The sequence below is a fragment of the Vitis vinifera genome, chromosome 6 (assembly GCF_030704535.1).
Source record: "Vitis vinifera cultivar Pinot Noir 40024 chromosome 6, ASM3070453v1".
NCBI classification, from domain to species: Eukaryota; Viridiplantae; Streptophyta; class Magnoliopsida; order Vitales; family Vitaceae; genus Vitis; species Vitis vinifera.
The window spans coordinates 9,543,481-9,557,361 of record NC_081810.1 but is presented as its reverse complement, the minus strand read 5'-3'; positions in this window follow the sequence as shown (position 1 = coordinate 9,557,361).

Here is a 13,881-nt window from a genome sequence, read left to right as displayed (position 1 = left end):
AGAACTCAATCTCAAGGCTCACCAACCTCAACACAGTGTAAGAGAAAGGAAAGTTTCCTTCTCAACCTCATCAGAATCCCTAGGGTATCCGTGAAGTGGAGGCTCAGGAGGGAGAATCTTCACAGGTAAGGGAAGTCAAAGCAGTGATCACTCTAAGGAGTGGTAAAGAGGTTGATATGCCTACATCCAAGCCAGAGCATGAAGCATAGAAAAAGAAGAGGGAGGAAATCAAAGGAAAGAGAAAATGGAACAGTGCAAAGAAGGAGGACCTTCAATCTACTATGAATGAAGAACCGGAGAGGACCATTAACTAGGAAGATATGATGAAGAAACACAAGCCTCCACCTTTCCCCCAAGCTTTGCATGGCAAAAAGGGAATCAATAATGCATAAGAAATTCTTGAAGTGTTGAGGCAAGTGAAAGTTAACATCCCTTTGCTAGACATGATTAAACAAGTTTCGACTTATGCAAAATTCCTGAAGGACTTATGCACTATAAAAAGAGGGTTGAATGTGAATAAGAAAGCCTCCTTGACTGAGCAAGTAGGTGTCATTATATAGTGCAAGTCTCCAGTGAAATAAAAATATCCGGGATGTCCTACCATCTCAGTGATGATTGGAGGGATGTATGTGGAGAAAGCTTTGTTGGACTTGGGGACAAGTGTGAATTTGCTACCCTACTTTGTCTACAAGCAATTGGGACTTGGAGAGTTGAAGCCAACATCAATCAATCTATCTCTAGCAGATAGATCTATGAAGATTCCAAGAGGCATGATTGAAGATGTCCTAGTTCAAGTTGACAAATTCTACTACCTAGTGGATTTTGTTGTTCTTGATACGGACCTGGTTGCCAAAGGAACTAACTATGTTCCTTTCATACTTGGAAGACCATTCCTAGCTACATCAAATGCTATCATTAGTTGTAGGAATGGAGTCATGTAACTTACATTTGGCAACATGATGTTAGAACTCAACATCTTCTATTTGTGCAAGAAACAATTCCATCCAGAAGAAGAAGAAGGACCAGAAAAGGTGTGCATGATTGACAACTTAGTGGAAGAGCATTGTGATAAGAAAATGCTCGAAGATTTGAATGAGAGTCTTGGGGATCTTGATGAAGGGTTACCTGAACCCTCAGATTTGCTTGCTACTTTGCCCCCTTGGAAAAGGAGGGAAGAATTTCTACCTTTATTCAATGGGGATGAGACACCAGAAGTTGTTAAGGAGGAGCCCCCAAAGCGTATTCTGAAGCCATTACCCACGGAGTTGAAGTATGCATACCTTGAAGAAAACAAGTAGAACCCTGTTGTTATTTCTTCATCTTTTACCACTCTTCAAGAGGATTGTCTACTTAAAGTCCTCAACTGATGTAAGAAGGCGATAGGGTGGCAAATTTCTAATATGAAAAGGATCAGCCCTTTAGTCTGTACCCATCATATATACATGGAAGAAGAAGCTAAGCCAGTTTGTCAACCTTAGAGAAGGTTGAACCCTCACATGCAAGAGGTGGTGCGATATGAAGTGCTTAAGCTACTTCAAGCTGGTATTATCTACCCCATATCAGATAGCCCATGGGTAAGTCCTACGCAAGTCGTGCCAAAGAAATCAGGGATCACAGTGGTGCAAAATGATAAGGGAGAAGAAGTTTCTACAGGCCTCACTTCAAGTTGGAGGGTGTGTATTGATTATAGAAAGTCGAATGCTGTAATAAGGAAGGACCACTTCCCGTTGCTGTTTATTGATCAAGTGCTTGAGAGGGTCTCTGGCCATTCATTCTACTATTTCTTAGATGGCTAATCCAGGTATTTTCAAATAGAAATTGATGTTGAAGACCAAGGGAAGACCACTTTCACATGTCCATTCGGAACCTACGCATACAGAAGAATGCCTTTTGACTTATGCAATGCACCCGCAACATTCCAAAGATGCATGTTAAGCATTTTCAATGATATGGTGGAGCATATTATGGAAGTCTTTATGGATGATATCACCATATATGGAAGTGTGTTTGACGAATGCTTAGTCAACTTGGAAGTTGTTCTGAACCGATGCACTGAGAAAGACTTGGTGCTTAACTGGGAGAAATGCCATTTCATGGTACACCAAGGGATTGTCCTCGGGCCTATTATCTCAAAGCAAGGCATTGAAGTGAACAAAGCAAAGGTTAAACTTATTGTCAAGTTGCCATCGCCAACAACTGTTAAAGGAGTAAGACAATTCCTTGGCCATGCTAGGTTCTATAGGAGGTTTATCAAAGATTTCTGTAAACTTGCAAGACTTTTTTTGTGAACTATTGGTAAAGGATGCTAAATTCATATAGGATGATCGATGTCAACTGAGTTTTGAAGAACTGAAGCTATTTCTGATGACCGCTCCAATAGTGAGAGCTCCCAACTGGCAATTGCCATTTGAAGTGGTGTGCGATGCCAGTGACTTTGCTATAGGAGTTGTTCTTGGGCAAAGAGAAGATGGAAAGCCCTATGTGATCTACTAAGCGAGCAAAACGTTGAATGAAGCGCAAAGAAACTACACAACCACAAAGAAAGAATTGTTGGTTGTAGTTTTTGCCTTAGACAAATTTCGCGTTTACTTGGTGGGGTCTTTCACTGTGGTTTTCACTGATCACTCGGCCTTGAAATATCTGCTGACTAAGCAGGATGCAAAAGCGAGGCTGATTAAATGGATTCTCTTGCTTCAAGAGTTCAATCTTTAGATCAAAGACAAGAAAGGAGTGGAGAATGTGGTAGCCGACCATCTGTCAAGGTTAGCCATCACACGTAATTCCCATAGTTTGCCCATTAATGATGATTTTCCAGAGGAGTCACTCATGTTGATGGAAGTCGATCCTTGGTATGCTCATATTGCTAACTATCTAGTTACCGAAGAAGTTCCAAGTGAGTGGAAAGCATAAGATAAGAAGCACTTCTTTGCAAAAATTCATGCCTACTATTGAGAAGAGCCATTTCTATTCAAATATTGAGCGGATCAAATACTATGGAAGTGCATCCCTGAACAAGAGCAACAGGGGATCCTCAGTCATTGCTACGAAAGTGCATGTGGAGGCCACTTTGCTTCTCAAAAGACATCTATGAAGGTATTGCAATCGGGTTTCTGCTGGCCATCACTTTTCAAAGATGCCCACACCATGTGCAGGAGCTGCGATAGATGTTAGAGGCTTGGGAAGTTAACATGCAGGAACATGATGCCTTTGAACCCCATTTTAATAGTTGATCTTTTTTATGTCTGAGGCATTGACTTCAAGGGACCTTTTCCTATGTCCTTTGGCTACTCCCACATCTTGGTGGGAGTAGATTATGTTTCTAAATGGGTTGAAGTGATCCCATGCAAATGCAATGATTACAGAGTTGTTCTCAAATTTCTCAAAGAGAACATCTTCTCTAGATTTGGAGTACCCAAGGCCATAATCAATGATGGGGGTACTCATTTTTGTAACAAGTCGTTCGAAACTCTCTTAGTCAAGTACGGGGTGAAGCATAAGGTAGCTACACCATACCACCCTCAGACTTCTGGGCAAGTTGAGTTAGCAAATTGGGAGATCAAAAACATATTGATGAAGGTGGTGAATACGAGCAGAAGAGATTGGTCTGTTAAGCTTCATGATTCACTGTGGGCGTACAGAATAGCTTATAAGACCATTCTTGGAATTTCTCCTTATCGCCTAGTCTACGGCAAAGCGTGTCATCTCCCCGTGGAAGTGGAATACAAAGCTTGGTGGATAATCAAGAAGCTTAACATGGATTTGAGCAGAACCAGCATGAAGAGGTTCTTAGACCTTAATGAGATGGAGGAACTAAGAAATGAAGCCTACAATAATTCAAACATTGCAAAACAAAGATTGAAGATGTGGCATGATCAGTTAGTCTCCCGCAAAGAATTCCAAAAGGGACAAAGAGTCTTGTTGTATGACTCTATGCTCCACATCTTCTCGAGAAAGCTAAAGTCAAGGTGGATAGGTCCTTTTACTATTCAACAAGTGCATTCAAATGGAGTAGTGGAACTACTCAATTCCAACAACACCGGGAGTTTCAAAGTCAATGGCCATCGTCTCAAGCCATTTGTGGAGCCTTTTTCTCGAGACAAAGAGGAAATCATTCCTTTGAGCCACATCAAGCTTAACAAGAGAAGTGGTTAGATGGACTTAGCTTGTCGGAAGACATTAAGTCCATAATTTTTTTTGTTTTAAGGTTGATTTAAAGTTTTATTGATTTAGCATTTGTTTTAATTGTATTTTCTTACTTTAATTTTATTTTGTTGTGATTTAATTTAATTTTTGATGATCAATTGTAGGTGGATTTCAAAACAGATGGGAAAAACCTTAAAAAAAAATTTGCGGAGGAAAAACTAGAAAAATAGAGCATTTAGCACACCCTGCGAAAATTCCACAGGGCTTGAGAAAATCCCAAACATCATTTCACAAGGGTGCGAAAATTTCTCACACCCTGCGAAATCCATTTCGCAGGGCATGCGAAAAATTCGCACACCCAGCTTTGCGAAAAGCTGTACGAAATTAGAGAGTGTGCGAACCCATTTTGCAACCCTAGAGAAATTTCGCAAACCCTGTGTGAATTCCAACAGCCTGTGCAAAAACCAACGGTCATTGAAAAGTCTATTTAAACCCCTTCAGGCCCTGTTTTCATTTCGCACACCCCATCTGCCCATTGTGCAAGCCTCCATCACCTTGCGATGCCCCAACTTCCATAGTTTTTTCTCCATTGAATGCCCCGTGCTCACCCATTTGAAGAGGCGACCCACACCGAACCTATGGAACACAGACCCGAGCCTCTCACTAAGTTGTCTAGACCTTCGCAGCCTGATCCTCGAGCCCCTGTCAATTCTCAGCGTCCTTCCGACATGTCACCAGAAGCCATCATTAAACGAACTATGGTCACCGCGTCACCCATTGAGGGAAATTCAAATTGTAGAGCCAGACCATTCCAGTCCAAGCTATATTTTGACCTTGAGATCATGCGACAGTAGCACGAGCTTCAAGATTCATTTGGACTGCTCCAGAGGTACCATCTCGAGCACCTTATGACTCCTTTTACCCCAGAGTGGCATTAGAATTCTATCAGTCTATGACTACTCATGGCACCCGAAGTCCTACTGCCATTCACTTTAGCATTGATGGGCGCCAAGGTATCCTTGAGGCTAGACACGTTGCAGAGGATCTACATATTCCATACAAACCAGTGGATCCAACAGATTTCCGGGAGTGGTCCCCTGTATCTCAGAGGGACATGGTCCACATCTTATCCAGGGGGACCTCTATAGATTTAGTCCTTCTACATAAGGAGCTTCCACCTGGGATGCTCCTAGTAGATGTGTTGCTGCGGTCCAACGTTTTTCCTCTTCAGCATTTAGTGTAGAGGTGAGGAGCTATCCTGGACGCTTCATTCCAGATATCAGAGGGCTTCTATTTTGGGCCACATCACTTTATTATGGCCTCTCTCCTCCACTTTGAGGAGAAGGTTCACAGGAAGAAGCTCCAGAGGGCCAACACTATTCCACTACTATTTCTGAGGTTGCTCTGTCACATATTGGAGTATATGGGCTATCCTATTGAGTCCCACCTTGAGCGCCGCCACCATTGTCGAGACCGATTTATTCTCGACAAATGGACACAGTTGATGGGCTATTTGGCACCTCTAGGAGCCTTACCCAGGCCAGCACCTCTAGTGCCACCACAGGCTAAGCAGGCACAGTAGGATGAGCTTCCCACGGAGTCTGTACCACCTGCCCCTACAATACCTATGCCTGATGCCACTTATACTGCTCCTCCTACCACTCATGTTATTCCACCAGATGCACCTTCTATATCTGAGGCCTCCATCACCATTTCTGCCACAGAGTTTTGTGCCATAGTACATACATTCCAGACACTGACCACTACACCCACTGCTTTATTCCAGCATATGGCTGCCATGCGTGCTTAGCAGGACCAGCATACTGCTATCCTTCGTCAGATTCAGCAGCATCTAGGACTTCTACTACCACCTCAGCCTGACATTCCTGGACCATTAGAGCCCATAGCTCCAGTTGAGGAGACTATTCCCACTGAGGAGACCACCAGAGCCGATGTCTCGATCCAACCCACTCAGGAGGCCACCACAGAGACATCATCTTCTCATGATCCTACCACTACTTGATCATCTCTTTATCTTGTATTTACTTATCATATTAGTAGACATAATTACTTGTTTTGATGTTTTATATTCTGGGATTGGATGTATGACATGATCATATCTCACATTGTACTTTCTCAAAGTAATATATACACATCATTTTTTATTATATTTGCCATTCTTTTATTTCCTCTACTCATTACTCTTTTTTTTTTTAATCATGTGATTTCCCCTATACGACTCAGACTCCATATCACTCAGGAGGTACCACTTCCTTCCTTTATTTTCAATCGTTCTTGCCACATTGAGGGCAATGTTAATCTTGGTTAGGGGGAAAGTTGAGGAATGAAGTTTTGTTAATAATGCTAGGTTAACTTGTTAAGTTGATTTAGTTGTTTTTGCTTAAATTTTTAATAATTTTTAAAGTTTTTACTCTACTCTCCATGATTATTAAGGAAAAATTCTCAAAATGAAATGGGAGAAATTGAATTCTTACCTTTTTACTTAAATATTAGAGTTTGTATTATGCTTATCGAGGTTGATGAATTATTGAAACTCCTATTGATTTCAACCTTATTTCTTCTACTTTAATCTTACCACACACTGTGCACATTAGGTTCCGATTATAAGATGAAAAACTATCTCACCCCCTGAACTTAGGAAAATTTAGACTTGGTACCTTTGACCTTATTTTAATAGTGTTGGGACACCTTATAAAAGGTCAATGAGCCTTTGAAAAAAAGATAGAAAGAAAAAATGTTTGCTTGCCTTGAAACCTGAGCAAGGTCTAAGGGGTATATGGTGAAAATCTTTAAAACTTGGTGCCCTAAGCCTTCATTGGTTGGGAGTCACCAAACTTAATGTTCGTAACAAGGGTGAATAGGTGGAGTTTAACATATTGTAGGTGCTTGGGTATTAAATTTCATTCTCAAAAGTCTGGGGTAAAATCTGAAAAGTTAGTGGTCGAAATATCCTTAAAGCTTGATGCCCTAAACCTTGATTGGTTGGGAGTCATCGATGGATCCTCGTTACATGGACACTTTAAAAAACAATAACTTAAGCATAACCTCCTAAAAAAAAATTGTGAAATAAAATAGGTGTGTTCTTAGCTTCTTGGAGGTTGGTCGGTTTGCTAAAGTTTGAGAAAGAACTAGGTTGGGAGGGAGAGATTAGTTCAGCATACTATATTTGGAAACTAATAAGCTTAACACATAGATTTTTGTGGAAGAGTAATGATTCCACCTATGAGAGTGGAAATCCTTTTAATACTTAAATATGCATAAGGCCTACTCTTTATGAATTGTGATCATGCAAGATATTTGATAAACTCTTGTTGAAGGTTGAGTTTTGCTTCTTTAATGTCCTATGAGAGAGTATGCTCTACATCATGCCACTTGAAAATTTTTTGGAGTGATCAACATGATTTTGCAAATTATTTTACTATCTATTTTTCTTTTTTCTTTCCTTCATTGCTAAAGGACTAGCAATATGTCAGTTGGGGGGAATGATTACTACTCAAAAAGTGCTCTTTTATAGCTTGTTATAAACTCTTTTAAACACTTTTGAGTAGTATTTATTACCTTTTAACTCAATTAGCACATTAAAGACCCTTGCAAATGTTTCTAATCAGTTTTTGGCAAGTTTTGGTGTTTTTGATAGCTTTTTTATCATTAAAATGAGCCAAGAATGAGGGAGAATTTTGTATAGTCCATGGCAAAGCAAGTTGAAGCTCAAACACATGAAGAATCCAAGTTTTTGAGAGCTTCGTAACCTTTGCCAAATCAATCAAGTATGCAAGGAAGAGAATCAGAGAAGAAATCTAACATCTAGCAATTTTGCATGGCTATGCGAAATGCTAAAAGGAGTACAAGCTGCAGGATAGAGAGCAAGACTGTGAAAAATGAATTTCACACCCTGTACAAAATTTTTCAAGTCTTGTGAAACCAAAGACTGAGGAAAATGAATTTTGCACCCTGTGCGAAATTTCGTAAGCCTTGCGAAAATCCTCCTATGTAATTTTCAAATATTTTTGCACTAACTCCGTTAGATTTTTATCTTGAGATATTTTGTGTAATTACCTATTTTCTCCTTGTAATCAGATAAAGATATTTTTAGATATTTAGGATATCTAAATGAGGGGTTACAAATATCTCTCTATATATGTCTTAAAATATCTCTTTTGTAATATCTCGGAAAAAATTCCAAAGAACACTTGTAAATTCTTTTAGTAAGAAATACAAAGAGCTTTGCTCTGCCTTACCTTCTTATTTTATTTTTATTTTCTTTCTAGCCAAACAACCTCTAAGGATGTTTTCTCAGAGGATGAGTGGCTAGGTTTTTCATTTCTTGGACTGAAGGAAGCTAGGTAAGGGATCCGGATACAAATGAGGGAGTTTTCCTTGCTTTAAATGAGGAAAGTTGTTACCCATTAATGGTTTTTATTTTAAGGTTTAACTTAAATCCCTTAAAATCTCCTGGGCCAATACTTGGTAAGCTTTTCGGCCTCCCTGGATATCCATTAGTTATCTGTTACGAGCCTCTGGGAGGTGGTTTAAAGGTTACTTGGTAAGCTTTTCGGACTCCCTAGAGATCCATTAGTTATCTCTTACAAGCCTTTGAAGGGTAATCCAAGGTTAGGATCACCTTGAATGGCCAATACTTGGTAAACTTTTCAGGCTCCATGGAATCCATGGATGTCTATTAGTTATCATGTACGAGCCATTGAAAGATGATTCACAGTGAGAGGTCTTTAGTGTTTGAAACCATTAATGGGAAGCAACTACAGTTTTTCATGGACCAGTGGGATCAAATCTTGGTTGCTAAATATACACCGGTTCGAAAGATAACCATTGTTTATGTTATTATCCCCAACGCGAGGAAAAGATCCAGAATCTCCCCCTTTTGTCTAAGGAACCTGAACCTAGTGACCTAAAACTCCAAGAAACCCTTTTCTTTGTAATTAATCTCAATTACTATTTTTGGCTAACTTAAAACCAACCATTTTCAACCAAAATTATGTTTTCTTTTAACGCTAACTCATAAAAGAAAAAGCACCATTTCAGTACTTTAACTAATATCACTTGTAATATGAAAACCCATCCCCGTGGACGATCCTAGAACCACTATACTATGCTAGCTATGCTACCCTAGTGTATGGTGAATTAGGTTTATAAATTTTATTGATAACTCCCATCTGAGAACTGAATCAAATAGTACACCAATTGGGGATGAATCAATGAGCTCAGAGCCTTGGATCTTATGAAAAGCTTAGGGTTATGGATGATATGAACAACTCAGGATCCCATGAGCTCAAGCCTCTAGATGTTATGAATAGCTTAAGGCTATGGATGATATGAACAATTCTTGTTCGAATGCTATAAACAGCTCAAGGCTATGGATGACATGAACAATTCTTGGTCATGAGCTCAAGGCTCTAGATACTATGAACAACTTAGGGTTGTTGATGACATCCACAATTTTGGGTCATGAGCTCAAGGATGTAGATGATATGAACAACTTAAAGTTATGGATAATATGAATGATTCTAGGTCGTGAACTTAAGGCTCTAGATGTTATGAACAACATAGGCCATGGATGATATGACCGACTTCGTGCCATAACCTTAGGGCTTTAGATGCTATGAATAACTTAGAGTTATGGATGATATGAATGACTCGGGATCCAATGAGCTTAGGCCTTTATATGCTATTAACAACTCAAGGATGAGGATGATATGAATGATCCTTGGTCATGAGCCCATGGCTCTAAATGCTATGAACAACTCAAGGCAGTGGATGACATGAATAACTCCTGGTCGTGAGCTCAAGGCTCTAGATGCTATGAATAAGTCATGGTTGGTGTTGACATGAATGACCCTAGGTTATGAGCTCAATGCTTTAAAAATTATGAACAGCTCAGGGTCATGGATAACATGCGCTACTCTAGGAAGTGAGCTCAAGGCTCTAGGTGCTATGAAAAACTTAGGGTTGTGGATGATATGAATGACTTAGGACCCGTGAATTTAGGCCTCTAGATGATATGAATAGCTCAGGGATATGGATGATATGAACGACTCTTGGTCATGACCACATGACTCTATATACTATGAGCAGATCAGGATCATGGATGACATGAATGACTCTGGGTTATGAGCTTAGGGCTTTATATTCTATGAACATCTCAAGGTTGTGGTTGAAATGAATGACTCCAAGTTGTGAGCTTAGAGCTCCAGATGCTATGAATAGGAATTAGGATCATTTTTTGCTCAATATGGGTATGAGAAAATCCTTTCACCATCGACTAAACAAGAGAAATACCTTAGATCGAATAGAAAAAGGTCATATAATAAATCTTCAAATTTTAACAAAGAATCATAATACAAAAAATCAATGTCTAAAGGATATTCAAACAAACCATATAGAAATTCTTTTAAACAAGTAAAAGAGAAAAGAGAAATAAATGTTTCAATTGTGGCAAAAAAAAAGGGCACATAGCCCTAGACTACAAAGTAAAAAAAATCATTGGAAATTTAAACATAGGCAAACATCTCAAACAACAAATGATTAATTGAATTAAAACCGAATCATGGTCTGATTCATCTGAACAAACTTATATAGAATCAACCAATGAGGATTAACTTCTTCTAATAGAAGAAGATTCCTCAAAAGAGTAAAAAAAAAAATCCCTATTGGACTACATGTATTTGTACCATTCTTCTCTAAAGTCTTCTTTAACCTTGGTGGTAAGGGCTTTAGAGAAAAATCATTTTCTCTTTTGGTCATATTTTGAAAGTTTGATATCTTATCTTAGATCTTCTTTATCTATTGCAAAGGTTTCTTGACTATCTATGACAAGTAACTGTTTAAGTTCATCATTCATGATCATTTGAGAATGAGTTGGATAACATGGTGGAGATTTACTCCTAACATACCTAGGTTAATGAATGTTAGGAGTAAAGTCTACAAAATGAGGGTTTAGTCTAGGATAGTAATCATGAATGACTCCGAATCATGAGCATTAGGGCTCTAGATGCTATTAACAACTCAAGGTTGTGGATGACATGAGCTACTCTAGGTCATGAACTCAAGGCTCTGCATGCCATGAACATCTCAACGTTGTGGATGATATGAATGACTTGGGATCTTGTGAGTTCAAGCCTCTAAGATACTATGAACAACTCAAGGTTGTGGATCATATGAATGATTCTATATCATGAGCTCAAGCCTCTAGATGCTATGAAAAGCTCAAGACTATGGATGACATGAACAACTCTGGATTGTGAGTATCAAAGCTCTAAATGTTATTAATAGCTCAGGGTTATGGATGACATCAGCTACTTCGGATCATAAGCTCAAGACTCTGCATGTTATGAACATCTCAATGTTGTGGATGATATGAACAACTTGGGATCTTGTGAGCTCAGGCCTCTATATGCTATGAACAACTCAGGGTTATGGATGATATGAATGATTCTATGTCATGAGCTTAAGCCTCTAGATGCCATGAAAAGCTCAAGGCTGTGGATGACATGAATGACTTTGTGTCATGAGCTCAAGGCTCTAGATGCTATGAACAGTTCAAGGTTGTTGATGACAACCACGATTTTGGGTTGTGAACTTAAGGATTTAGATGTTATGAACATCTTAAGGTTGTGGATACCATAAACGATTATGGGTCATGATATCAATACTCTAGAAGTTATGAATAGCACAAGGTTGTGGATGACGGGACCGAGTTCCGATCGTAACCTCAGGGCTCTAGATGTAATGAACAACTCAAAGTTTTGGATGATATGAATGACTCAGGATTAGTGAGCTTAAGCCTCTAAATGCTATAAACAGATTAGGGTTGAGGATGATATGAATTATTCTTGGTCATTAGCCCATGGCTATAAATTCTATGAACAACTCAAGGCAGTGGATGACATGAACGACTCCTGGTCATGAGCTCAAAGCTTTAGATGCCATGAATAGGTCAGGATTGGTTTTGAAATGAACGACTCCAGGTCATAAACTTAAGGCTCTAGGTTCTATGAACAGCTCAGGGTTATGGGTAACACCAGGTACTCTAAGACATGAGCTTAGGGCTTTAAATGTTATAAATAACTCAAGGTTGTGAATGATATGAATTACTCAAGATCTTGTGAGCTCAAGCTTCTAGATGTTATGAACACCTCAGGGTTGTAGATGATATGAACGATTCTACGTCGGGAGTTTAAGCCTCCATATGCCATGAAAAGCTCAGGGTTGTGGATGGCATGAACAACTCTAGGTCGTGCACTCTGATTTCGTGCCCAGCTAGTGTATGTCCTATTCATTGGTGATCAATCAACTAGTGTACCTTGATTTCGATCCTCAGACGGGAGTAATCAACAAAATTTATAACCTATTTCACCATGTACTAGGATAGCCTCAGCTAGCATAGCATAATGGCTCTAGGATCGTTCACTGGGATGGGTTTTCAAATTACAACTGATATTAATTCAAAGCTGAATTGGTACTTTTTCATTTCAAGGTTAGCTTTAAAAGAAAACATAAAGATGTTTGAAAAGGTTGGTTTTAAAGTGAAATCGATAAAGTAACGGAAATTACTTACAAAGAAAAGTGTTTCTTAGAGTTTTTGGATCACTGGGGTCAAGTTCCTATTACAAAAAGAGAGCTCCGGTCACTTGAATCTTTTCCTCGCATTGGGGATTTAACATATAGTTATTTCCCGAACCAGTGTGGTACAGATGCTTCCCCTTAATGAGTTCAACCACTAATTCCCTATCACTAAATCATTTTGCAATGGTTCATACCTCTCACCTAGCATTGGCCATTCAAGGTGATCCTTAACCTTGGATTACTCGTCAAAAGCTCGCAAGAGATAACTAATGAATGTATCCTTAGAGTCCAAAAGCTTACCAAGTGTTGGCTATTCTAGAAAATCCTACCTTTAAACCACCTCCCAAAGGCTCGCAAGAGATAATCTAGTGTAACTCAATGGACGGAGTCCACTTGCCTTACCAAGTGTTGGCCCAGGCAATTTTAAGGCATTTTAAGTTAACTAAAAACACAGAAACCATTAACGGGTCACACTTTCTCTTCATTAAAAGTTGAAACAACAAAACTTCCAATTTTTGCATTCAGCACCTTACCCAGCTTCCTTAACTCCAAGAGACAAAATGTCTAGCCACTCATTCTCTGAGGAAACATCCTTAGAGCTTGTTTGGTTAGTAAGAAAAATACAATCAAAATGAGTAGGTAAGACAGAGCAAAGCTCTGTGTATTACTTTCTTCAAAACTATACAAAAGTTGGTCTCTGAGAACAAACTCTTGAGATATCTCTGTAGAAAGAAAATTACAAATGATATATAGGAGGTTATTCATCATTTTTTCTTACTTCCTAACTAAGGAATCCTATGATTGGTGGATTACAAGGAGAAAATGGGGATTTAAGCAACAAATATCTGAAGAAAAAATCTAAAAGAGTTGGTCGCAAATATCTGGGAGCACACAAGCGGATTTCGCAGCTTGTAACATGACCTGCAAAAATTTTGCAAGCTGAAAGTGTCCATTTCGCAAGAAAAGGTTGATTTCGCAGCTTGCGAAATTGTCCTTCAACTTGGTGCGATTGTCTTCCAATGGCCATAACTTCTTCATTTCAGCTCTGATTTGCACACCGTTTAAAGCGTTGGACTCCTAAATTCTCAAGCTTCGAAAGAACATATAGTATACATAAAATGGACTCCAAAAAAGTGC